The 26,490-nt window shown below is 45.9% G+C and overlaps 2 long non-coding RNA genes and 1 pseudogene across 2 annotated transcripts; 1 reads left to right on the top strand and 2 right to left on the bottom strand.

Moving 5' to 3' along the window:
* Positions 1 to 26,490, top strand: part of LOC102946063 — a 64,269-nt pseudogene that overhangs the window by 24,580 nt on the left and 13,199 nt on the right.
* LOC122463983 lies at positions 21,720 to 26,393 on the bottom strand. Its single transcript, XR_006287785.1, has 3 exons — positions 26,236 to 26,393; positions 25,025 to 25,160; positions 21,720 to 21,820 (listed from the first exon to the last, which is right to left on the bottom strand). It is a non-coding gene; the product is annotated as an uncharacterized LOC122463983 (long non-coding RNA).
* Positions 23,365 to 24,764, bottom strand: LOC122463982. The gene is made up of 2 exons (XR_006287784.1): positions 24,634 to 24,764; positions 23,365 to 23,910 (listed from the first exon to the last, which is right to left on the bottom strand). It is a non-coding gene; the product is annotated as an uncharacterized LOC122463982 (long non-coding RNA).

A 26,490-nucleotide genomic window follows, 5' to 3' on the forward strand; every position in this document is an offset into this window, starting at 1 on the left:
TCCACATTTCACAGATGGGAAACTGAGGCAGAGAAGAGTGAAGTATCTTCAAAGAATCATAGAAATGTGGGGCTGGAAGAGACCTTGAGAGGTTATCAAGTTCAGCCCCCTGCACTGTGCCAGGGCCAGTTAAATCTAGACAGAAGTTTATCCACCCTGTTCTTAAAAACCTCCAGTGATGTGGATTCTACAACCTCCCTTGGCAGCCTATTCTAGAACGAACGTAAACTACCCTTCTAGTTAGGATGTTTCTCCTAATATCTAACATAAATCTCCCTTGCTGCAGGTTGAGACCATTACTTTTTGTCCTACCTTCAGTGGACAGGAAGAAAAAGTCACCCTGGTTCTCTGTATAACAGCACTTAGTCTATTTGAAGACTGATATCATGTCCCCCCAAGTCTTCTTTTCTGAAGACTAAACATGCCGAGTTTTTTTAACTTCTCCTCATAGGTCAGGTTTTCTAAACCTTTTATCATTTTTGTTGCTCTCCTCTGGACCATCTCCAATTTTTTTCAATATCGTTTCTAGAGTGTGGCACCCAGAATTGGACACAGTACTCCAGCTGAGGCCTCACCAGTGCCCCCTAGATCAGGACAGTTACATCCTCTGTCTTACATAGGACATTCCTGTTAATACACACCAGAATGATATTAGCATTTCCAAAATTGCATCCAACTGTTAAATCATATTCAATTTGTGATCTACAGTTACCCCAGATCTTTTTCAGCAGTACTACCACCGAATACAGTTATTCCCCCTTTTGAAGTTGTGCATTTGACTTTCCATTCCTAAGTGTAGTACTTTGCCCGTTTCTTTATTGAATTTCATCTTGTTTTCAAACCTGCTCTGCAACTTGTCAAGGTCATATTGAATTCTAATCCTGTCCTCCAAGTGCTTTTGATCCCTCCCAGCTTGGGTCACCTGCACATTTTATAAGCATTCTTTCCATTCCATTATCCAAGTCATTAATGAAAATATTGAATAGTACCAGACCCAGGACTTACCCCATGGCACCCCACTAGATAAACATTCCCAGTTTGACAGCAAACCACTGATGACTACTGTTTGAGTACAGTTATTCAACCAGTTGTGCACCCACCTTATAGAAATTTCATATAGACCACATTTCTTGAATTTGTTTATGAGAATGCCGTGTGCCACTATATCAAAAGCCTAACTAAAATTAAGATATCTCCCGTCTACTACTTCAGCCCTACCCAGGAGGCCAGTAACCCCATGAAAGAAGGAAATTAGGTTGGTATGGCATGATTTGTTTTAGACAAATCCATGCTGGCTCTTCCTTACAACTCTATTATACTGTAGGTGCTTATAAATTGATTGTTTAATAATTTGTTCCAGTATCTTTTGGGTATTGAAGTTAAACTGACAGGGTCCTCTTTATTCCAGTCTTTATAGATAGGTACTTGCCCTTCTCCAGTCCTCTGGGACGTCACCTGTCCTCGATGAGTTCTCAAAGATTCATAGATTCATAGATATTAAGGTCAGAAGGGACCATTATGATCATCTAGTCTGACCTCCTGCACAACGCAGGCCACAGAATCTCACCCACCCACTCCTGCGATAAACCTCTCACCTATGTCCGAGCTATTCAAGTCCTCAAATTGTGGTTTAAAGACTTCAAGGAGCAGAGCATCCTCCAGCAAGTGACCCATGTCCCATGCTAGAGAGGAAGGCGAAAAACCTCCAGGGCCTCTTCCAATCTGCCCTGGAGGAAAATTCCTTCCTGACCCCAAATATGGCGATCAGCTGAACCCTGAGCATATGGGGAAGATTCACCAGCCAGATACCCAGGAAAGAATTCTCTGTAGTAACTCAGATCCCACCCCATCTAACATCCCGTCACAGGCCAATGGGCCTATTTACCATGAATATTTAAAGGTCAATTAATTGCCAAAATCATGTTATTCCATCATATCATCTCCTGCACAAACTTATCGAGTTTAATCTTAAAGCCAGATAGGTCTTTTGCCCCTACTGCTTCCCTTGGAAGGCTATTCCAAAACTTCACTCCTCTGATGGTTAGAAACCTTCATCTAATTTCAAGTCTAAACTTCCCGATGACCAGTTTATATCCATTTGTTCTTGTGTCCACATTGCTACTGAGCTTAAATAATTCATCTCTCTCTCCAGTATTTATCCCTCTGATATATTTATAGACAGCAATCATATCTCCCCTCAACCTTCTTTTAGTTAGGCTAAAAAAGCCAAGCTCCTTGAGCCTCCTTTCACAGGACAGGTTTTCCATTCCTCGGATCATCCTAGTAGCCCTTCTCTGTACCTGTTCCAGTTTGAATTCATCCTTCTTAAACATGGGAGACCAGAACTGCACACAGTATTCCAGGTGAGGTCTCACCACTGCCTTGTATAACGGTACTAACACCTCCTTATTTCTACTGGAAATACCTCGCCTGATGCATCCCAAGACCGCATTAGCTTTTTTCATGGCCGTATCACATTGGCGGCTCATAGTCATCCTGTGGTCAACCAACACTCCAAGGTCCTTCTCCTCCTCCTTTACTTCTAATTGATGCGTCCCCAGCTTATAACTAAAATTCTTGTTATTAATCCCTAAATGCATAACCTTACACGTCTCACTGTTAAATTTCATCCTATTACTATTACTCCAATTTAGAAGGTCATCCAAATCTTCCTGTATGATATCCCAGTCTCTCTCTCAATTGGTAATACCTCTCAGCTTTGTATCATCTGTAAACTTTATTAGTACACTCTTTTTGTACACACTTTTTGTGCCGAGGTCAGTAATAAAAAGATTAAATAAGATTGGTCCCAAAACTGATCCCTGAGGAACTCCACTGGTAACCTCCCTCCAGCCTGACAGTTCACCTTTCAGTAGGACCTGCTGTAGTCTCCCTGTTAACCATTTCCTTACCCACCTTTCAATTGTCATATTGATCCACAATTTAACTAATAATTCCCCACGTGGCACGGTATCAGACGCCTTACTGAAATGTAAGTAAATTAGATCCACTGTGTTTCCTTTGTCTAAAAAATCTGTTACTTTCTCAAAGAAGGAGATCAGGTTGGTTTGGCACGATCTACCTTTTGTAAAACCATGTTGTATTTTGTCCCATTTACCATTGACCTCAATGTCCTTAACTACTTTCTCCTTCACATTTTTTTCCAAGACCTTGCATACTACAGATGTCAAACTAGTAGGCCTGTAGTTACCCGGATCACTTTTTTTTCCCTTTCTTAAACATAGGAACTATGTTAGCAATTCTCCAGTCATGCGGTACAACCCCTGAGTTTACAGATTCATTAAACATTCTTGCTAATGGGCTTGCCATTTCATGTGCCAGATCCTTTAATATTCTTGGATGCAGATTATCTGGGCCCTCCGATTTAGTCCTATTAAGCTGTTCAAGTTTTGCTTCGACCTCAGATATGGTAATATCTTCCTCCATGTCCTCATTCCCACTTGTCATGCTACCGTTATCCCTAAGATCCTCTTTAGCCTTATTAAAGACTGAGGCAAAGTATTTGTTTAGTTATTGGCCCGTGCCTAGATTATCCTTAACCTCCACTCCATCCTCAGTGTTTAGCGGGCCCACTTCTTCTTTCTTCGTTGTCTTCTTATTTATATGGCTATAGAACCTTTTACTGTTGGTTTTAATTCCCTTTGCAAGGTCCAACTCTACTTGACTTTTCGCCTTTCTCACTTTATCCCGACATGTTCTGACCTCAATAAGGTAGCTTTCCTTGCTGATCCCTCCCATCTTCCACTCCCTGTATGCTTTCTGCTTTTTCTTAATCACCTCTCTGAGATGCTTGCTCATCTAGCTTGGTCTACAAGTCCTGCTTATGAATTTTTTTCCCTTTCTTGGGATGCAGGCTTCCGACAGCTTCTGCAGCTTTGATTTAAAGTAATCCCAGGCCTCCTCTGCCTTTAGATCCATACGTTCTTCAGTCCAATCCACTTCTTTAACTAATTTCCTTAATTTTTGAAAGTCAGCCCTTTTGAAATCAAAAACCCTGGTTGCAGATTTATTTTTGTTAATCCTTCCTTTCAGTTTGAACTGAATTAGCTCATGATCACTTGAACCAAGATTGTCCCCTACAACCATTCCTTCTATGAGGTCCTCACAACTCACCAAAACCAAATCTAAAATGGCATCCCCTCTAGTCGGTGCAGCAACTACTTGCTGAAGGAATCCATCAGCTATCGCATCTAGGAAACTCTGAGCCCTATTATTATTACTAGCACTTGTCCTCCAGTCTATATCTGGGAAGTTAAAGTCTCCCATGATCACGCAGTTTCCATCAGTATTTACTTCATTAAAAACATTAAAGAGGGCTCTATCCATATCCAAATTAGATCCCGGCGGTGTATAGCACACCCCAAGCACTATCACAGGGGAGGCTCCAGTAGTTTTCTTCCCCAATGTAATTTTTGCCCAGATGGACTCTGTCTTCTCCATTCCATCGCTTCTTATTTCTTTACATTCTACCTCATCATTGATATACAATGCTACTCCACCACCTTTGCCTTTATTTCTGTCTTTCCTAAACAGCACATACCCTTCAATACCCGTAGTCCAGTCATGACTACTATTCCACCATGTTTTTGTTACCCTATAATATCTGGTTTCACTTCCTGCACCAGTAGCTCTAGTTCCTCCATTTTGTTACCTAGGCTCCTCTCATTGGTGTACAAACATCTTAATTTTTGCTGTTTGGCCTCGCTCACATTCTATACCTGATTAGGCACGGTCATTCTACAGCCAGTATAACCTATTAGACTGGTATTCACACTGCCCTTCCTCCTTATATCCATTCTCTTACCCACGGCTGTATCCTTTCTTACTTCGTTTTCTTCCCTCTCAATGCTAAAATCCAGTTTGGAGATTACCTGGACATCTCCCAACCATCTCCCCCAAATTCCTAGTTTAAAGCTCTCTTAATCAGCTGTGCCAGCCTCCATCCTAGAAGTCTATTTCCTTCCCTACTCAGATGAAGTCCATCCCGAGAGAACTCTCCTCTGTCCATGAATGCCTCCCACTGGCCACACATCCCAAAGCCCTCCTTATAGCACCACTGCCTAAGCCATCTGTTGATAGTCACAGTCTTGTCACACCTTTGTTGCCCTTCTGTAGGAACAGGCAGAATCCCACTAAAGATCACCTGAGCCTCAATTTCCTTCAGCGTCTTCCCCAGCCTAGCATAGTCTCCCTTAATACTTTCCAGCGAGAATGTAGCTGTATCATTTGTTCCCAAATGAAGGATAATTAGGGGATTCTTTCCCGCTCCCTTTAGGATCCTTTTCAACCTCAGGTCTACATCCCATATCTTAGAACCTGGAAGACAGCACACCCTTCTATTCTCTGGATCAGCTCTGGTTACAGGCCTGTCTATTCTTCTCAGTAAAGAGTCCCTGATCACATAGAGCTGCCTTTTCCTGGTGACAGTGCTATTCTCCAGTCTATCCCCTGTTCCCTCTGGCTGCAAGTTCTTTCCATTCCTATTCTCCCTTGCAATCCTCTGCAATCTATCCCGTATCCTCCTGGGGCTCATAGTTGGTGTAGTCTCCATTGACTCTTCCCCGTTTCCTATAGGATTAGCCGCTCTTCTCTTTTTCCTTGCCCTCTTACCTTCAGTGACCACCTGCTGTGCCCCTTCTTCATTTTCCAACTCCACAAACCTATTCTTGAGCTCTATTTCTCCTTCACTAGCCCGTCTTTTCCTCTGCCTGGTTCTTTTAGTCACATGCTTCCACTGACCACTTTCCTCACCCAGCAGTCTCCCCTCAGAATTCCTCAGTCCTGCTTCCATCTGCAAGTCTGAGCTTTTCCCTTCAGATACCTCATGTCTTGGCCCCATAATCTGCTCAAACCCCTTCCTAAACTCAACCAGACTTTCCACCTGCATCTCCAAACCTCGGATCTTTTCCTCCATCAGCTCTATCAGATGGCGTTTCATGCAGACAAAACTCTTACCAGGTGCCCCCTCCAGGATGATGTACATACCGCAGCTTCCACATCCAGTCATCTTCATTGTGTCTTCCACGACATGGGTCACTCCCACTGCTGCCTCTGTATCGGTCATAGCCTTCCCACCTAAATCCTGTTAATCTGGGAAATACAAACCACACCAAAACACCACCCCCCCACAGCGAAAACAAACCCCGAACAAGCACCACAAGACAAACTCCCCTTTCACACTCCCCTGTTTACCCCTCTGTTTGCTGGCTCCTGTGCCGTGGCAGCTGTCTGTGTATCATGGCTGACAGTTCCACCAGCGCTTCAGCTAGATCCTTAAGTATCTTTGTGTGACACTCAGGGTCCAGACACCCCAAGGGGAGAACAAGGGGCCTGAAACCCAAAGAATAAGCAGTTGCAACAACTGTTTGTATACAGTATTATTGTACTATAACAGTGTAATGGGTAAAAAGAAAAGGAGGACTTGTGGCACCTTAGAGACTAACAAATTTATTTGAGCATAAGCTTTCGTGAGCTAGAGCTCACTTGGGTAAGATATCATATAAAAACTGGAGACATGCTGGTTATGGATATCATTGTGTGAGGTATATACAGATGGCGAGTAAAGTTATGTATGTGTGATGGAAAGATGTTCCTAAAATATGTTTTGGGGACAGACTTGAGAAACAAGTTTGTCCTAGACAAAGGGATGTTGTTTTGCCTGTTTGCCTGTGTCTCCAATGTAAACTGAGCAAGGTGAGGCCAGAGACAGTGGAAATTATGTTACATATGAGCCAAGAGGATGATGGGAAGTCACTAGGAAGAGTCAAATAGCAAAGGAGAAGAAATTTATCTGGGGAGGCACTTTAGACAAACACATTTCAAAAGGTTACTAGAGTATACAAAGAAGGGGAGAAAACTCGTTAGTTACCCATCCTTTAGTGGGCAAAGAGGACAGCACCCTCCAATTCTGTGAATGTTGGATCCTCCTGCCGGAAGGCTTGGAGATGCTGGCAGTTTGATGTGAGAAAGCTGTTGAGGCAAAGATCATAGTTTGCTAAAGTAAAGTCTTAGACACTAGAAAGTGTTGTATTTTGTTTTGTTTGTAAGCATTTTCTGCTTCTGTTATCTCTGCTTAGTATCATTTAAATCTATGTTCTTTATTAATAAACTTATTCGTGGTTTTACCATAAATCAGCTCCATGCTGTGTGTTAAGGTAAAGAGTGTGTCCTCAGCTGGGCTTGTTACCCAGGGGTTTTAGAACCCAAATCAGTGGTAATTTAACTGGTTTTCTTCAAGAAAAAATTAATATGGCCATAACTCCTCTGTCTGATAAAGGATTGATACAAACCAGAGTGCTTTACCTAAAACTACTTTATTAGATTTCAAGCGCGTCCACACTATGTATGCTGTAGCAGTAGGGTGCAGAGCATTCCAAATATTTACAGTTACCTAAAAAGTCTGAAATGGTCTCAAGAAATTAACAGCCAAGCTACCGGGGGCCCCCTCCTTCCATCTGACTATTGGGGAACTTAGGTGTAAAATCCTTGCCAAAAGGAAAGCTTCCCCAGACTGCTCCAAAGCACACTTTCTAAATAATTTTTTTGTAAATTTTCTTTGGATAAAGCACACAGCTCATAATAGCCTCTAATGGGCTAATAATTTCCCCAGCAACAGCCAATAACAATTCATTATTTTTATTAGCAAAATATTCCTGGTTATAACAATGATAAAGCTTACATGTTAGAGGCACCTAAAACCAAGGTCGGTTGCCCAAACATTTGTTTCTATTTTTACAGTACGTTTATTTTTTATTGTATTCTCCCATTTTGATTAGAAAAACTGCAAGCATGGAGCTATTTGGCCTTGCCTCTCAGGGTCATTAAACTATTGTTAGCTATGTGATGTTTGGGTTTCAGCTGGCAATGGTTGAACATACAAAATGACTGACTCCAGTGCTGTCCAATTGTGGGGTACATGCAGGAATGTCAAATACAGGGCTACAGGCTAACAGGCTAGTGTGTGTGTAGTGTATCTTTGGGGACAGTCGACTTAATTTCTGTGAGGTTTGCATTCCTTCCCCCTCATTGTTAATATTAATTGTGTTGAGTATCTGCTCACCATTAACCTATTTAGTAAAGATTAAAGCAAAATAGAAATTAAACACCTCAGCCTTCTTGATATCACCCCTTATTAGCTCTTCTTTTAACTAAGTAGAGGACCTGACTTTACTTCATCTTTCTCTTACCCCCTAATGTATTTAGAGAACTTCTTATTAGTATTATCTTTTTATGTCCCTTGCTGGGTGTAACTCGTATTGTGCTTTTGCCTCTCTGATTTAGTCCCGACATGCTAGTGCTGTGGTTTTGTGCTCATCCTTAGCAAGTGCTTCACATTTCCACTTTTTGTACGATTCCTTTTTGATTTTCAGTCCTTAAAGAGCTCCTGTGGAGCCATAATGTTCTCTTACGATTCTTTCTGTTTTTCCTTCACATCAGGATACTTTGCAGTTGTGTCTTTAATATTGAGAAACTGTCAGGTCTCCTGACCTCCTTTTTTCCCTAAGATTTTTTTCCCATGGGAACTCAGCTATCAGTTCACTATGTTTGCTAAAGTCTGGAGTTTTTGAAGTCCTTTTTCCTTATTCTGCTTCTTTCACTCCTTCCTTTCCTTAGAATCATGACAACTATCGTTTCATGGTCACTTTCACCCAAGTTGCCTTCCACCTTCAGATTCACTAACAATTCCTCCCTCTGGGTCAGAATCTAGTCTCAAATGTCGGTCCTCCTGGTTACTTCCTCTACTTTTACGGAACAAAAAGTTTTCCCCAACACATTCCAAGAACTGATTTGAACATTTAGTGTTTTGCCTTATTACTTTTCCAACAAACTCCCCTGTTACTGTCAGGTCTTGTGTTTTGAATATTTATGTTTGTTGTAGAAATGCCTCATCCATTCCTTCTCCTGATTGGGTGGTCTATAGTAGACCCCTACCATTACATCACCACTTTTTTCCCCGGCTTTTATCTTTGCCCAGAGACTTTCAGCTGGTCTGCCTCTCACCACCTTCTGGGGCTCAGAACCTCAGACTTGCCCAAGGTCAGACAGCAAGCCAGTGGCAAAGCTGGGGATAGTCCCAGTCCAGTGGTTTTTCCACTCGGCCACAAGGTTGCTATGTGATTCCTCAGTGCTCCTCCCTGTCCTGTACATTTTGTTAGAATGGAATGGGGATAATGGTGGTTGTATAGTTGCTCCTGGGGCCTGCAAAGGGGTAGGGCTCCCGTAGATTGCAGCACACACATGGAAGGGGAGAATTCATGGCTGATGTGCCTTACTTCAACCCCCCAACTTTTTCTGCTACCCTTCCTAGTTTGCAACCCCTCCTGTGTTCTCCCTTCCTCCTCTCCCAATCCTCACACTCTCCCCCTTCCCTGAGCCCACCCCGCAACTTCTTCTCTCCCCTACCACCGATTCCCATTTGTCTCCCTCCCCATAATAAGCACATCCCTGGCTGAAAACCCAAACATTTCCCCCTGTTACCACCTACTCTTGCACCCCTGATCACCCCTCCCCTTCCCAGTCAGCATTCACATTTGGAAGTTGTTTCCTTTTCAAAAGCAATTTCAGCACATTCTGAATATGTTGCTGCACTCAGATTATATTTACACCAAACAAAACCCCCCATGAGAGAGACCAATTGGAGCAATAAACCTGCTTTTTTAACATCACGTTTCTTTTCTGGGCTGGAGTTGTGCTCACAGTGCCAGGGGTGGGGGTGTCTAGCTGTAAAGGCCACAATTTACCCTCAAAGCCACCCACATCTCATGCTGGATTGTCAGGTTTCCAGATAGCTATCCTCTCTCACTGCACATGCTCAGTGTAGTCCATTAGATGTGTGTGTAGGCGCACAAGCCTTGGCAAGCACCTAACTGGAGAAGCAGGCTCGTTTTGAAATAACATCTTAATTTGATTTCCCCCAAAGGCTGGTGGATGCCATATCCTCTGTTGGGGGTAACCCTCAAGTGTCTGATACCCTTCTGATCTCCCTTCTCCTTCTTCTCAGGGTACGGCGGGTACAGGCTGGCAAATGGCAGCACAGGGTGTTCGGGGAGAGTGGAGCTTCGCCACGGAGGCGCCTGGGGAACCCTCTGTGACTCCCAGTGGGATTTACAGGCTGCCCACAGCCTGTGCCAGCAGTTTGACTGTGGATTCGCCCTGTCGATGCCAGCAGGGCAGCTCTTTGGCACAGGAGATGGGCCTGTCTGGAACGGCAAGTTTGGCTGTGAGAGGAATGAATCCCGCCTGAGGGACTGTCCTGTTACCGCGCTGGGCACAACTGAGTGTCCCCCTGGGAGTGAAGCCAGCGTGGTGTGTTCAGGTGAGCAGCTGCAGGGGGAAAGAAAAGGATTGGGGATTGGGGAACATCCTCAGCCAGATCTTCACAGTGTGTCAATCAGCCAAGCTCCATGGGGCTCAGTGAGGCTATGCTGATTTACACCAGGTGGGGACTGGCCCATAATTTGGCCCCCTGTCCCTGCACCAGCCAAGTCTGCTGGAACTGATCCCTCAGTGAAATGCTTGTGGTGCCTTGAGTATGGAATGTATCAAGGAAACCAAATTCTGGTCCCTGGACCTCCCTTCGCACTAACTGACGTGGATCGAGTATCAGTTTGTGAATGGGCAGGTGTGGAATAGTCCCACAGCCCCCACAGGGTAACTGCTAGCATTGATCACGAGCAACAATCCCTTCCTGTTCCCCACTCCCCTCCCTGCTGTGGCCATTAACACTGGTCACTGCGCCACCTCGACACTCACTTTCCCTTGTGCTCAGGGTGCCTGGGCGGCAGGTTGGTGAACGGCACCGAGTGCTCCGGGAGAGTGGAGATCCAACATGGAGACACATGGGGAAGCCTCTGTGCCTCCCACTGGGATTTGCAAGATGCCAACGTCCTCTGCCATCAGCTGAACTGTGGATATGCCGAGTCGATCCAGGGAGGAGCCCATTTCGGGGAAGGGAGCGGAACCGTATGGAGCGACACTTTTCATTGTGAAGGGACTGAACCCTGTCTGTGGGATTGTTCTCGTATGGCCCTGGGCAACCCAGCCTGCTCCCCCAGAGACACGGCCAGTGTTATTTGCTCAGGTAAGTTTAATATATATGTGTGTGTATTAGTCATAGTGCAGTTTATAGGCCAGCTTAGGATCATCATGAGTCGTCCCATTGACTACAGTACGCAAGGTAAGTAGGGGTATCGGAGTGTTGCTCTCTTTGTTTAAGTTCCCCAGATCAGAGACACCTCCAGGTGCAGTGAGGGGTGGCGAGGTGGATCCTAGCACTAGGCTAGAGTGAACCGGAGAGAAATGGCTCTGTGCTATAAACCTGGGGTTTGTGATTCACAGATTCCCTCAGTCCCAGCAGGGCTGACTCAGCCCTTCATCAGGTTGAGGTTGGTGTTGCAGAAGCAACCTATAAGCAGAGATCTCATCCATGCTGTGGGGCCATTACAATCCCATTTCACTCTCTGGAAAAGTAGGTGTTTGCCCTGGTGTTCCTGGCCAAAATGCTTCCCCCGTTGCCCATCCTGGGTTGTGTGCTGGTGGGCTGCAGCCCTCACCTACAGAGCTTGCTAAGTGGGTGTGTATGTTTGTAGATCATTAATTCCCCACAGCACTTCATAGAAATGGTCATTTCTTTGCCAAAGATCCCAGTTTTCAGGAAAGCATTCAAATGGCTTCAGAGCTTGGCTTCTGAGCCATCTGGGAACTTTCACAAAGATCCTGCTCTTAGTGAGAGCAGCTGGCGCTTTGATGAAGATCCTCCTCTACAATGCAACACAAATACTGCAGGGGTCCTTTTTCCTGCAGGCTTCTCCAAAGATCTTCATCAGCTTCCCCATGCCACACCAGAGAACTGCCATAGCTGATCGATGGCAAGTCGTCTGATGGCTATCCATAGTGGCTAGGCCCAGATTTTTACAGCTGTTTCGCTGTTGCTCCATTCAGCATGGCAATGCCTAACTGGTTTAAGAGCCTACGTTTCATTTTCAGTAAGGATTTAGGCACTTAGCAGCCTTTATCAGTGATATCAATAGGAGTCACATCCCCGAGTGACATAACCATGCCAACCTCACCCCCAGTGTAGACAACGATAGAAGAATTCTTCCATTGATCTACCTACCACCATTCGGAAAGATGGATTACCCACAGCAATAGTAAAACCCCTTCTGTCACTGAAGGAAGCATCTACACTACAGTGGCATAGCTGCAGTGATGTTCTGTGTCACAGTAGCGCCCATAGTGTAGACATGGCCTTAGTAAAACATTTAATGCACACAGAAAACATTGTAAATAGTATTTGGAATCTATGAATAACTTTTAAACAAAAGCTATTAGACAGTAAATCCGGGTTCTCCTTACACAGACCTTCCTCCATTTGTTTCTCTTACAACTTAACGTGTTCTATACTTCAGCACAAACATCCAAACACATTCCCCACTGATCTTCTCTTAGAGATGATTTCTCAGGCATTGCAGTGTGGTTGTAACATGTAGTGGGTCTTCAGAGCTTGAGAAATGACAGCACCTCAGCCATTTCAAACACTTCAGAACTTGGTGAGCAACGAAACAGTCTGGGGATCTTAGCAGCTAGCAGCGCTCCAGCCCTAGGCTTGGGTTAAGAGTTGACTGGGTCTCTCAGTTGCTGGTGAAACAGAAATCTGTAGCCTGTATTCAATGGGGTACCAGGATTGGAAGCAGCCTCTACAATATCTGTCTCTGGATCTCTGTAAGGCTCTCACTCCATAGAGCACTGTCTTCTCCCCATAAACCCAGCTAAATCAGGCAAGAATTCCCAAATCCTCACCTCACCAAGTGCTGCCCCATTCTCTCTCTTTAACTGAGACAGAATCCCAGTTTAGAGCAGTCAGCTGATAGCTAAATGTAAATTCCAGAGTCTCTGTGGTCTCCACAGCAACAAATACTGCCCCAGCTCTCCCTCTACGTCCTTAGACCACACCATGGTGCACCAAACATTATCCCAATGGAGGGCTTCCTTAGAAAATAAAGCTGGCATAGCACTGCCCTGTATCCACGGTGGTACAGGGGTTGGGATCAGCCCTCACAGCAGATACATCTCTCAGCCACTGAGTCCACAGGGCTGTCTTCGGCACGGTATACATTAAAAAGCTGGGTTGACCCAGCTAAATCACTCAGGGATATGAAAAATCCTCACCCCTGAGTGACACATGAAGCCAACCTACCCCCCCACCCCCCGCAGTGTATACAGCACTAGGTAAACAGAAGAATTCTTCTGTCAAGCTCGCTACCACCTCTCAGGGAGGTGGATGAACTATAGGAATGGGAGAACCCCTCCGGTCGGCATAGGTAGGGTCTACACTAAAGGGCTACAGAGGTGCAGCTGCAGCGCTGCAGCTGTGCCCTTGTAGCCTTTCGAGTGTATAGAAGCCCTTCAACTCCTGTATTTATAACCTTCCCCCCCCGACCCTGCACTCTAGCTCTGCCCTCAGAGGGTGACTAGGGTGTGGGGTTGCCCATAACGTAACAGAGGCCCAGAGTATCCAGATAAAATCTATGTCCCCTCCCCATGGCATCTTTCTCTTCCTGTCAGAGAAATAAAGTCAAATGCTGCAGAACAAGGAATGTGGGTCACATTGACACGGAGATGCTGTGCGGGAAGTAAGGGGAGATGACACTGGGCCCAATTCTTACTCACCCTAAGGGCTCATTTACACCTGCTCAGAGTATAGGAGTCTTAATGTGAGATTCAGACCATACACGACTTTAATAAAAAACAGAGTAGTTAAATACCTGTCTTAAGTGTAATACTAATCTCATCTTTAAATATGGAGTCACTACTGGCCTCTGTATGTATATTCTTATAACTGTTTATATGTTTAGGAAGATTTGACAGGTTTACAGATCACATTTTGGGAGCACTTTGGCTCCTTTGAAATGTAAGGTGCCGCATACACTGTATAAACCTCCAATGACCTAATCACCAGAAAGGGTCTTCGCTTCTCCCACAAGGAACTTCAACATCTTTATGTGGTCACAGTGAACAAAGTTTAAAATGAAAAATATATATGTTTAGAAAAAAATGGGATCTTCTTCCCCATTGCCCGGAGGTCACTCTCTTCTCCAGCATCATCTCCAGCCAAGCCAATAGCTAGACTTCGTGAGAAAGGGAACTCAAGCGTCCACAGTTGCAGACCTGGCCTGGAAAATCCTTGCTGAGTGCAGAAAAGCCTTTATTGTGTTAGCTCCTTATGGGTTTGGAGCTGACACCGTGATCGCAGGCCACCAATGTACACTGAACGGGGACAAACAGGGCAGGGTTTTCTTTAAAGGAGCCATGTGTCCTGGCAGTCTGGGTCTAGGAATTGCAGCAGGGAAGTGGGGCGCTTGGTGAGCTCATTGCAGGCCAATCCCTAGACTCCTGTTGTAAATCACAGCTACCTCACAGCGCTGACGCTATCAATGTGCGGGGTGAGCACTGAGCACTTTGCACAGACCATTTTGGAAACCAGGGGCCTGATCTGCCAGGTGTTCCTGAGCACTCTCCACTCACATTGACTCCTTAGGGAGGTGAGAGCGCTCCACATCGGGCAAGATCTGATCTCAGAGCTGGGGAATTCTTTCCTTCCATCACCTCCTGCATTTCTGAGTAGACAGACAAATGAAACCCTTGAAAGAGGCTGTTCCCTGTATCACTGCACAGCGGTGAGAGTTACCTTCCACTCAGCACAGAAACCTGTGTTTCACACCACACCTGTGTATTATTTCTAATGCAGTACCAGCAGGGAGTGTTATTGAGCGTATTTTTTGTCTCTGTGAGCCCAGGTCATTCTGAGGCGCTCAGACTGTTGAATGGAGAGAACCGATGCAGTGGGAGAGTTGAGATTTCCCTCCATGGTGTGTGGGGCAGAGTCCTGGATGACCAGTGGGACATGGACGATGCCAGCGTGGTGTGCAGGCAGCTCCAGTGCGGAGTCGCTGAGAAAGCTTATAACCCGCCTATGTCTGAGCGAGGAAGGGGCCCCGTGGGGCTGAAAAGTGTCCGATGTGGAGGAAATGAGACTCGTCTGACTCTCTGTGACATCTCCCCGCCTGAGACAACCCAGGCAGGAATTGCTGACGACGTTGGTGTCGTTTGCTCAGGTGACTTAGTGTGAAAATCTTATCAATATCCTGTCCTTGTTCAATGGGAACATGACCCACCCCAGGGCCTGCCTCCACCTTGTGCTGTGATCTCAGCAGTCCTGGAAATGATGTGGATCTGATGTTCAAACTGGGACCGATTTATAGTAAAAATATATTATATACAGAACAAAGCATAGCCATGGTATAGGGTTAGTGCACTATAGCAACCTCTCTCTCTCTCTGTCTCTCTCTCATATTTTTATGGATTAGAGCTGTTCAAAAAAAATTCATCAAAACATTTTCCTGTGAAAAATCTTCACAATAAGATTACAAATTTTCTCCATATAGTTTGTTTTCATTGAAAATGTTCAGATTTCTGTTGAAAAACTTGGGCTGTCAATTAACCACAGTTAACTCACGCGTTTAACTAAAAAAATTGATCGAGATTAAAAAAAATCATGATTAATCGCAGTTTTAATTGCACTGTTAAACAACAGAATACCAATTGAAACTCAAAAACAAAACAATGTAAAACTTTAGAGCCTACAAGTCCACTCAGTCCTACTTTTTGTTCAGCCAGTCACTAAGAGAAACAAGTTTGTTTTCATTTACTGGAGATAATGCTGCCTGCTTCTTATTTATAATGTCACCTGAAAGTGAGAACAGGCGTTGGCATAGCACTTTTGTAGCCAGCAATGCAAGGTATTTACATGCCAGATACGCTAAACATTTGTATGCCCCATCATGCTTCAGTCACCATTCCAGAGCACACGCTTCCATACTGATGATGCTCGTTAAAAAATACTGTGTTAATTAAATTTGTGACTGAACTCCTTGGGGGAGAATTGTTTGTCTCCTGCTCTGTTTTACCCGCATTCTGCCATAAATTTCATGTTATAGCAGTCTCGGATGATGACCCAACACATGTTGTTTATTTTAAGAACATTTTCACTGCAGATTTGACAAAATGCAAAGAAGGTACCAATATGAGATTTCTAATAAAAGCTACAGCACTCGACCCAAGGTTTAAGAATCTGAGGTGCCTTCCAAAATCTGAGAGGGACAAGGTGTGGAGCATGCTTTCAGAAGTCTTAAAAGAGTAACACTCTGATGCGGAAACTGCAGAACCCGAAGCACCAAAAAAGAAAATCAACCTTCTGCTGGTGGCATCTGACTTAGATGATGAAAATGAACAAGCGTTGTCCGCATTGCTTTGGATTGTTATTGAGCAGAACCTGTCATCAGCTTGGACACATGTCCTCTGGAATAGTGGTTGAAGCATGAAGGGACTTATGACTCTTCAGCGCCTCTGGCACGTAAATATTTTGCGATGCCGGCTACAAGAGTGCCAGGCAAATGCCTGTTCTCATTTTCAGATGACTTTGTAAATAAGAAGGTGGCAGCATTATCTCCTGCAAATGTAAACAAACTTGTTTGTCCGAGCGATTGGCTGAACAAGAAGTAGGACTGAGTGGACTTGTAGGCTCCAATGTTTCATATTGTTTTATTTCTGAATGCAGTTATTTTTTGTACATAAATCTACATTTGTAAGTTCAGCTTCCATGGTAAAGAGATTGCACTACAGTACTTGTATTAGCTGAATTGAAAAATACTATTTCTTTCATTTTTTACACTTCAGATATTTGGAATAAAAATATAAAGTGAGCACTGTACACTTTCTATTGTGTTTGTAATTAAAATCAATATATTTGAAACTGTAGAAAACATCCAAAATATTTAAATAAAAGGTATTCTATTATTAACAGCACAATTAATCACGGTTAATTTTTTTTTTAATCACTTGACAGATCTATGAAAATCCCAAATTTATTTGTGGAACATGAAAAATATTCACGGTCATTCATATTTTGTGGGGAAAAGGATGAATTTCCAAGCAGCTCTAGTGTATCTAGTGGCTTCTTTATGTTAAAGTCTTAAAAAAACATGCTGTCTTGAATCAGAAAACAATAGTAAGAAAAGGAAGTCATATGCAACCTGTTTTGACCAAGGCTGCCATGGATAGTAACTCTGGGGTAGATCCCCCAAGGGCCTTGGGCGTTGCAAGGCCTGACTCCTAGGTGCCTTGCCATCGAATGGGATCCTCAGCCATGTGTCACGCGCCCAGCTCCATGTACAATGCATGGGGAGAGTTAGGCACCAGAAGCCAGAAAGCTGAACAGGGAACCACCTACATTTGCCAGCAGTGAAATGCCAAGGAAGGGAGTAGGGCCTAGATGTACAAAGTTATTTCATTGCCAACCTGCCATTGATCGAAGCCTCAGCCCCCTGACACACAGGTAGAGGTAGGCACCTATCTCTGCTCGGGGACCTCAGTCATGAACCCACTCCTGGAGCTAGGCACGTAAGCCAGGTCAGCTCTCTCATCTCCCCAGTTTACACGTGACCCATTGGTTAAAGCACTCAACTGGGAGGTGGGAAATCCACATTCAATCCCTGCTCTGCCTGATTTGGAGCAGGGACGTGAACGCAGGTGAGTGCCCTAGTCACTCTAGACTGTGCTGGGGTGGGTCTCTCCTGCTGGAAATGTTCCACTTTGTACAAATAATCAGTCACTGAATCCAAAAAAAAGCTAGAGATTGATTCTAGCTGGTGGCCAGGGCACTCACCTGGGATATGGGAGAGTCAAGTCCCTGCTTCAATAAATACATAATGATTTATATATTATGTATTTATAAAGAGGCAGTTAGGTAGCTACATACCTTTGTGGATCTAACCCTCTGTCACTTAGGAAATACATCAAAGTTGCTTTTATAATGTGACCTTGTGAAGTCCTAATCCTATAACTGTGCAATTTTCCTTCATTTAAAGGTTAAAAAAAAACAAAAATGAAAAAAAAATCTGATGGGATTTTTTCATTGTTCTTGGTTGTACATGACTATTGTACAAGATAATTCTATTGTTCTTTTTGCTGGTATATATTTACATTCAGGTCCAACAGTAAAAGTAAACAAGTAACAGATATTTTAACTATGTCCCTATAGCATGCACTGTATGTTACTGCACTGATATTTTTCATGCCCATTCCAACTGCAGGGTAACTACAGCACATTAAGGGCCCATTTCTGTTCCCATTGTGTCAGTGGGAGCTTCACAGTTGATTTCAGCAGGGTAGAATTAGGCCCTAAGTGTCTGGGACTTGATTGTACACACACAGATCCAATTTGCCTGTCTTTCCCTTTATTTGTAAAATAAAGTGGTACCAAGTCTACTTTTCTCTAATGTTGTGGTACCTGCTGTCATGCTGTCTGGAGTGGCTCACCACTGTAAGTGACTAACTCAGGGCAGACTCAAAAAACAAGGGCAGATACCCCAAACTGGTGGTGTGTTCTATCATTAGATTTCACCAAGCCAGTCACAAACATGAACTCCTGGATCACTATACAAGTCTCACTGTGGAGTCACAGACCGCCTAACCTGCCACCCAGACAAACTGAAAGTTGTGATAAAATGTCACTTAATCCTAACATCACACCACACCAGGTTTCTCCCAGTCCCAAGGGACCAGTCAGTCACCCAGAATTTTCTCCAAAGAGAATGCTGGCAGCCAGTTCCATAGTAAATAACTAAAGGTTTATTAGCTAAGAAGAAAGAAGGAGGGTTATTGAGAGGCTCTAGCAGGTAAAATATAATAACAGGTAAATCAGTTTGTAACTCCAAATGGTGGCAGTGATGTAATAAACAGTCAGTTTCCCCAAAGTCTTTTACAGGGTGTCATGAGGTACTCCACTCACCGCCGGTCTGGCATCTCCTCCTGGTCACTCTGGGGATTAGCTCTCGAGGCCAACGCCCCATCCACAGTTTGCACACCATCACTCTCACTCTGGTCTGCAGCTCCTCTTGCTCCAGGACCCGCAGCATCCTCTTTGTGACTTAGCCCTCCAGCTAGGTCACTCAGTGTTCCCCCTGACGGGATTCAGTCCATCAACAGTCCTAGGCCGTCTTCCCATTCACTGCCCTGGTGCCATTCCCTCAGTGACTGGCAGGGGAACCCAGGCCTGCCCTCTTTTCTGGGATCCAGTCCAGGGACAGCTCAGCAGTTCTGGGCTTCCTCTCTCTGCCCACACTGCTCCTTCCCTGGACTGATTTAGTTGCGGTTGGTCCTGCTTTGAGCAGGGTGTTGGACTAGATGGCCTCCAACCCTAATCTTCTATGATTGTATGACTGCTTCCTATACTCTGGTTCCCCTCCTCACTCTGGGTGTGCCAGCCCCAAGAATCCTCCTCCCAGGGAATAACTACAGACTATCTCCCTGCAGCCCCCAAACACTCCTCCCTCTTCCCAGGGCATGACTGCTGTCTGCCTTACTGCAGTCTTTCCCAACAGCCCCAACCCAGAGCCACCTTCCTGGCTTTATAGGTCCCACCTGTTCCTGAACAGGTGAGACTCTCTCTAACCAGCTGATTCCGGCCTAAACCTCCACCGTTTGCAGCATAATTAGCTGATTGGGCCACCTGGCCCAAGCCAGCTCTTACAGGGCTAGTGTGGGGAGCTCACCCCATCACACAGGGCTACCCAGAATAACTCTGGGGATCTCTGTCTTCTCATTCAGTTATTCTTCTCTGTTAGAATCCAGACAGTCCAGAGATACAGGATCTTTCTTTGAATCCATATTTATATCTTCTTCTTCTCACATAAGAACATAAGAAAACAAGCTCACAGAAGACAAGCTGACAATCTACCCAGGTGGGCTTTTTTTAGCTAGGGCCAGAAGGAGGTTGACCAGGAGATCCTGTGACTTTGTAGGGCTGCAGATAGGGAGTGTATAAATAAGAAGGTGAGGGGAAAAGTGCAACCAAAAACTTAATAAAATATTGATGAGGAGCCGGAATAGGTTGCTGCAGCCTGGCACACTCCAAATATATGTGTGCCAGGGTTTCCCTCATGTCGCAAAAGGGGCAGGTATCCAGGATAGGGGTGAACCGCGCCAAGTACATGCCCATGCTCATGGCTACGTGAAGGAGCCGCCAACTGATATCCTGGATGGGCCTCAGGACCAAGGTGGAATATAGGCTGGCCCACCGGGCTTTTTCTTTGATGACAGGGAGTGAGAAATGCACTTAGATTTTTGACCTCAGACCTTATTCATAATGGCTATTTCCTTTGAAATTGACCAATTTATTTGAGCATAAGCTTTCGTGAGCTACAGCTCACTTCATCAGATGCATACTGTGGAAAGTATAGAAGATCTTTTTATACACACAAAGCATGAAAAAATGGGTGTTTACCACTACAAAAGGTTTTCTCTCCGCCCACCCCACTCTCCTGCGGTAATAGCTTATCTAAAGTGATCACTCTCCTTACAATGTGTATGATAATCAAGTTGGGCCATTTAATTGGAATTTATTTGCAAATTGGATACAATTAACTTAGGCTTGAATAGAGACTGGAAGTGGCTAAGTCATGATGCAAGGTAACCTATTTCCCCTTGTTTTTTCCTATCCCCCCCGCAGACGTTCTTGTTAAACCCTGGATTTGTGCTGGAAATGGCCCACCTTGATTATCATACACATTGTAAGGAGAGTGATCACTTTAGATAAGCTATTACCAACAGGAGAGTGGGTTTGTGTGTGTGGGGGAGAAAACCTGGATTTGTGCTGGAAATGGCCCAACTTGATTATCATACACATTGTAAGGAGAAAACTTTTTGTAGTGGTAAACACCCATTTTTTCATGCTTTGTGTGCATAAAAAGATTTGAATTAGCATTTTCTGTTAAAGTCCTTAAATCCTCCGCATTTCACAAAATTTATTTGATGTGTTATTTAGCTACACGTGTATTTATCATGTAAATGTTTGGCATTACATTATGACAGGAATAGACACGCAAAAACAATACCCATAACGTTCCACTAGTTTTCATAAAGTTTAAACATCTGAATACACACGTATACATCTAACCATTACTTTAATCTACACAAGTGAACTGATCTAAATACAATCTAGCATGACCTGCTCAGCCAGTGTCACCCCCTCCCCATTCTGTAACAATTGAAAAGAATATTTGGTTTTGGGTAAATTAATTGCCTAATAATTCCTTGAACATCTTGATGCTTATCCTTTAAGAGTTGTTTGAGAATATTCAAGATTTTGAGTAGGGGCTGTTTCCGCTAACCCTTAGTCGCACAAATAGCTCTGACCCATATGACGAGTCCCTTAAGGATTACTCCAATGAGTAAGGAATTCAGAATTAGGCCCTTACACTCACACGCTGTTTATCAATAGTGCTCTGTAAAAAGTATTCCTCATTTCCTTACTCAGCTTTTCTCCGTTTCTGTGTTTCTTGTTAAAGACAGATTTTAAAAAGCATTTCAATATCTCAGCCATTGTAGCATCATCATTGATTTGCATGGAAGCTATTTAATAATCATCATATTGCATATTAACAGCTGGGATCTATCCCTGCAGGAAGCGGGCGGATCAGACTGGTGAATGGGGCAGGTCGCTGTGCTGGGAGAGTGGAGATTTATTACAATGGCAGCTGGGGGACAGTCTGTGATGATTCCTGGGATCTGTCAGACCTCCAATGTCGCTTGGCAAACAACTGGGATGTGGACGCGCCATCAATGCAACTGTCTCTGCTCATTACGGGGAAGGATCCGGGCAGATCTGGCTGGATGATGTGAACTGCTCTGGAAATGAATCTGATCTCTGGGCGTGTCCTTCCAGGGGCTGGGGCCAGCACAACTGCAAACACAAAGAGGACGCGGGAGTTCTCTGCTCAGGTCTGGTCCGGGAATGCTCACGTGAGCCTGGTTACCAGAGGATTTAATGGAGGGGGCAGACATTTGAGGAGAGAGCTGAGAACAATAGAGCCTCTCCCTCACTGTCTTTTCTATAGGGTGCCCGTACAGCGCGTATTGGCCGGGACACTCTCTTTTTTAAGCCTGCCCTGGCCGTCCCAACTGTTTTGGCAAAACTGGGCATTTCTCTCGTTTCCTCTTGCCAACGGATCACGATTTGGGAACAGCAAATTGGACACATGCACAGTTTTGCCAAAAAAGTGGGATGCGCCCCCTAGCGGAGTGCGGAGGAACATGTGGGGGAGGGGGGGCAGTGGCAACGCTAGCCCAACGCGGGAGGACAGCAGGGTCTTTGGCCGCTGTGCGTGCGGGATGGAAGAATGGGGCCTCACGCTGACCCCGCAGGGGTGGGTGGCAGGGGGGCTCAGGCTGGCCCACGTGCTGAGGGGATAGGGGAACCTCAGGCTGTCCCTGTGTAGGTGGGAGGTAGGGTGCGTTCAGGCTGGCCCCACGTGTCAGGGGGGAGAGGAAGGGAGGTTTTGGTGTTGAGCCCCCCGTGGGGTGTTCCATTTTCCATTTGAGAAAATATGGTCACTCTACTCTTCTACCTACCTACTGGGGTCATGATTAGAAAGTCACCATTTCCCATCGGTTCCCACCCAGGAGTATTGGAGATATCGCAGCATTTCTCTAGTGTTGGCAGGGCAGTCACTGCTGTTTTGCAGGTGTCTGTGTGTGTAACTGCTGGGAACTGGTGACTTTTCAGCGGTGATCATTATATTTCTAATAGTCTCATGGTGTCCAGGAGAGTCTCTCATTCTTAGAGTGATTCTCTCTGCACTTGCTCCTGCAGAATGATGTGGCTATACTTTTGGGATTGAGCAATCGCTGGGATTTCACTCTTCACACCAGTTCATTTCAGAATCAGACAATTTTAAATTCCCTTTTTGTGCACTTCCTTCTAGAATTCACGGATTTGAGGCTGGTGAGCGAACCGTGATTGTGCTGGGCGGCTGGAGGTTTTCTACAATGGGACGTGGGGCAGTGTTTGCTCCAATCAGAATGTCTGGAGTCACCCCAGCAATTGTCTGCAAACAGCTGAACTGTGGGGATAGAGGGCAGTTGCAAGAGACTTTGCATATGGAGCAGGTTCTGGTCCCACATGGCTGGACCATGTTGCATGCAGTGAGCAGCACAGGTCCCTTTGGCAGTGCCCATCAGGCATATGGAAACAGCAGTCCTGCGATAACCGAGCAGAAGAGACCCATATTTCTTGCAGTGGTAATTCTGAAAACTGTCTGTGCACCACACCCACTCCATCTTTTACTATTGAAAGGGTGTGATAGAAATTTTGAATGTATTTACTTTTCAGTAGAGACAGTTTTACATTCACAGTAGTGACAGACATATTTTCATTGTCAATTCTCAATATAGCAGCCTGGAAAACAAACATGGGAGTTATTCATACAAGCTGTGTGTTACACGGTGCAATCACCTAGTGAGAGCCTACAAATGCCCGTAGGCACGGGAACTTGGGGTGCAAGGGGTTAATCAGTTTGCAGGGGTCCCGGCTGCCGGCCCCGCGCTCCACTGCTGGTCCCAGACACAGGGTCCCGCTGCTAGCCCTGCAAGGTGTGGTCCCAGCCTGAGTCACCTTACCCCGATCCACACCCCAGTCCTGGCCTCAGCTCAGGGGAGAGGGAGCACAGACAGGGTAAGAAGGGGCAAGGTAAAAAGTTTGGGGACCACTGACTTTCAGCACCCCAACTGTAAAAATTGTTCCAGCACCACTGCAAATGCCTCCCATTAGCGAGCATCATTTGGGAATCTCTGTGGCTGTACTTTTGGGATGAACAATCAGAGATGGGCCCAATGTCAGTGACCAGGACGTGAGTGGTCATGCTGAGTGGTTGGAGCAGGAGTCACATCCAGTGGTTAGAGCAGGAGCTGGTAGCCAGAAATTGGAGCCAAGGGTCAGAGCCAGAGGCCAGAGCCGAAGGCAGAAATCGGAGCTCAGGGTCAGGACCAGGTTACCTGGAGCAAGGCAAGGGGTAAGTCTGGGGTCAAGGCAACAGCAAGACTGTGAACAAGACAGGAAAATGAGGTATCTTAGCTGTGGGAAATGCTCTGAGCAGTTGCTGAATGCTGGTGTTGCTGCTGGACTCAAGAGCTGGACTGCTGACCAATCAGGCAGTATGACCAGTCAGGCAGCCTGATACAGTCCAGCTGCGCTCGTTAAGTTGCCTGGAGACTAGGTCTGCTGCAGCCCCCTGTTTCCTGACACCCAGGTCAGGATCAGAATTCCCAAAAAGTGGGTCTGTGCGTGTAGGTGAGAGAGTTTGTTTCAGATTTAAAGTCTCATTTAGTCCTTGTAACCAGGGCGCAGACTCACCAGCGGTGCCTGCTACTGGTTGTCCTTGGGATTTAGCGTTCCAGCCGCCAAAGCGCCTTCTTCAGGCCAGTGTCTCGCCTTGCTGCTGGCTCCCGTATCCCTCCCAGGACCCTGGCTGCCCCTTTCACTGGGTGCTGCCCCCTGGTGGTACCCCACAGTTCTGGGTCTCCCCCTCCCAGGGGAACCCCCCCACCCACTATCCCTGCATCACCTCAGTCATAGGCTCCTGCTAGTCACCAGCTAGTCCCTGCACCCTGGGGCAGACTGCAGTATGAGCCACTCATCACCGGCAAGGTTGGGTTTGGACCTGCTGCCTCTGCCCACCCGTGGCTGCCCCTGCAACCCCCGTACCTAATAGACCTTACCAGGCCTGAAGCTTTCCTAGGCTGGAGCTCCTCGGCTCCCTTGGCCTTTCCCCAGTCCTGCTCCAAACTAGGTCCTCCATTCAGATCTCTACAGCCAGGTCCCTCCATCAGAGCTAGAGAGAGTGGTCTCTCTCAGCTTCTGGCTCACAGCCTTTATAGAGCCAGCTGGGCCCTGATTGCGGTGTGGCCCCCAGCTGCCGCCACTTCCCCCAGTCAGCTGCGGTTTTACTTTCTTCCCTAGCCCCAGCCCTCTGCAGGGCTTTTCCAACCCCTTCAGGGCTGGAGCGGGTGCCACTTCCAAAACCCAATAGGTACAGTCCTCAATTCTAATACCAACCATTCTTGTCTTGTCAATAATGTGGGTGTGTTTTCACCTGACAGATCTGTTTACCTTCAAAAAGGGCCAAGAGCAGCTGTACACAGGGTGGATGGAACAGACTCAGATACCACAAACTCGCAACACACCAGCAGCGAGCTGAATAAAGATTTCAACATCCAGAGAATCCACTGAGGAACAAATCCATTAGCTATGAAACAAAATAGATTTTAGATTTAAGTTTATAAAATTGCTGAAATTTAGGGGTTTAATATACAGATAAGCCCTACTCTCTCCTACATCATACACTCTTCTCGGTCCGTTCACTTAATCATTTTCTCTGCATAGGAGAAAAAGAGAAACCACCTCAGACCCTGTTTGCCGAATGCCCGAACTCGACAAGCTGCACAGGTATTTCTGCTTCTCACTGTCTCACTCTTGGTCCCTAAGGACTTTCCCAGCTGTCCCACTAACATGTGAGGTTTCTGCATTTCCAGATCAGGAGAAGTTACGTGTCGTGGGAGGAGAGGACAGATGCTCGGGGAGAGTGGAGGTTTGGTACCGTGGCTTCTGGGGAACAGTTTGTGATGACTCCTGGGATATGGCGGATGCTAACGTTGTGTGTAAACAACTGGGCTGTGGATCTGCTGTACCAGTCCCAGGCGAGGCTGCATTTGGTGAGGGGACGGGTCCCATCTGGGATAGAAATGTTGAATTGCAGAGGGACAGAGTCATCTCTCTGGGACTGTCCTGCCAAGCCCTGGGGTGAGAGCTAACTGTGGTCACAAGGAAGATGTTGCAGTGAATTGCTCAGGGTGAGTGACAGGAGATGTTTCTGCTACATGCTGTAATTTTCTGGAAGGAGGATGGGTTCCGATTACCCGCCCGCCCTTGGTCACAGGCCAGGCCCTCCATCTCCTGTGTGCAGAAGCATCATGGATGCTGTGGGGTGGAAGCTTTGTGGGACCATATTGGCTCAGACATCAGCCCACATAACCCCTGCGTCCATCACAGACCCCAGTCTGACTAGTTTGTTACTAGTCAGCATAGGGGGATGTGGGCCCTAAATCACTAACATACAGACCCTGTGCTGCTCTGAGGGAGTTTTGTAGAAGTGATGTCTGGAGATCTGAGGGGGACGCTACCCAGTGACAAACACATCAGCCTCCCCCTCGCTCCAGACTCCAACTCTCCTCCCTTTCCCTTTGCAGGTGTGACAGAGACGACAGCATCACTGAGTAAAACAGGTAAAACATCCCCCGCTCCCATCAAGAGTTAAAATTTACCTGGTGCTGGGTCACAGAGGATGAGCTGCAAGCTGTAGCCTAAGGACAGGAGCTCCTTTCCATGAGTAAGCAGGGGAATGGTCCCGCTATTGTGGGGAACTTTTCTGGCTTATACACTACCCCAGTGAAATGGGCTAGCGAAGGGATCTGAGTCCTCGCTCCCCTTCCTTTACCCAGAGGCCTGCCTGACGTCAAGGGCTCCCCTTCCACGCTTCCTGTCTGGCAGAGTCCTCGTAACCCCGACAAGGCTGGGCC

Source organism: Chelonia mydas, unplaced genomic scaffold, assembly GCF_015237465.2.
Source record: "Chelonia mydas isolate rCheMyd1 unplaced genomic scaffold, rCheMyd1.pri.v2 scaffold_45_arrow_ctg1, whole genome shotgun sequence".
Lineage (NCBI taxonomy): Eukaryota > Metazoa > Chordata > Testudines > Cheloniidae > Chelonia > Chelonia mydas.